The following is a 749-nucleotide window of genomic DNA, read 5'->3' on the forward strand; positions in this document are numbered from 1 at the left end:
AGCTAAAGATTTGGTTATGACCAGACTCCATTTTGCAAGGCAACCCACTTCAGACCAACATATATATCTTGCCAGAAGACACAGACAGCCTCGACCATCCAACTCCCCAAAGCTCCTACTCAAAGTACACACTCGGACCACTCAATGGCAGTTTTAGGTGCTTCCGTTTTGGAGTTCAATGACCACATACAGTATTTGGGTTCAAAAGCTGGCACAGCCAACAAACCTCACCACCACTGACTTAGTCAGCAGCTGGGCTATTCCTACGAGAGCACCGGAAAGGCTAGTTTCTGGATGATAAGTCATTGCTTCTCTTCTTCTTTTTTTTTTACTAGTTTCCCCCCCACCCCACCCCACCCCATGCCCTCCCATAAAACCCCCAAACCCCATTACAGGAAATATACACTTACATACATGTACATACTCTCACACACACACGCAAACACACAAATGTACAGTAACGCACAGTTGGAACATATATTAAACAGTTCACTGGTTTCATGAAAAGCTGAGGAGTAAGTACATGTCAGTCAGAGCAGAACTAACCCCTGATTGGTCCTGCACACGGACACCCCCCCTGTCTGATGAGAAATGGTTGGTTCCTCAACTTTGAGTCCCTGTAACAGAGCATCTCCAGAAAGATCAAATCGGCTTTCTCCACATTGTTAATTTTTCAGAACAGAGGGTAAGATATGGAGAATTCCCTACAAAGCAGGGGCAGACAGAAAACTTACAGCAAGTTGGCTAAA

This window comes from Oncorhynchus nerka, linkage group LG5 (assembly GCF_034236695.1).
Source record: "Oncorhynchus nerka isolate Pitt River linkage group LG5, Oner_Uvic_2.0, whole genome shotgun sequence".
NCBI lineage: Eukaryota > Metazoa > Chordata > Actinopteri > Salmoniformes > Salmonidae > Oncorhynchus > Oncorhynchus nerka.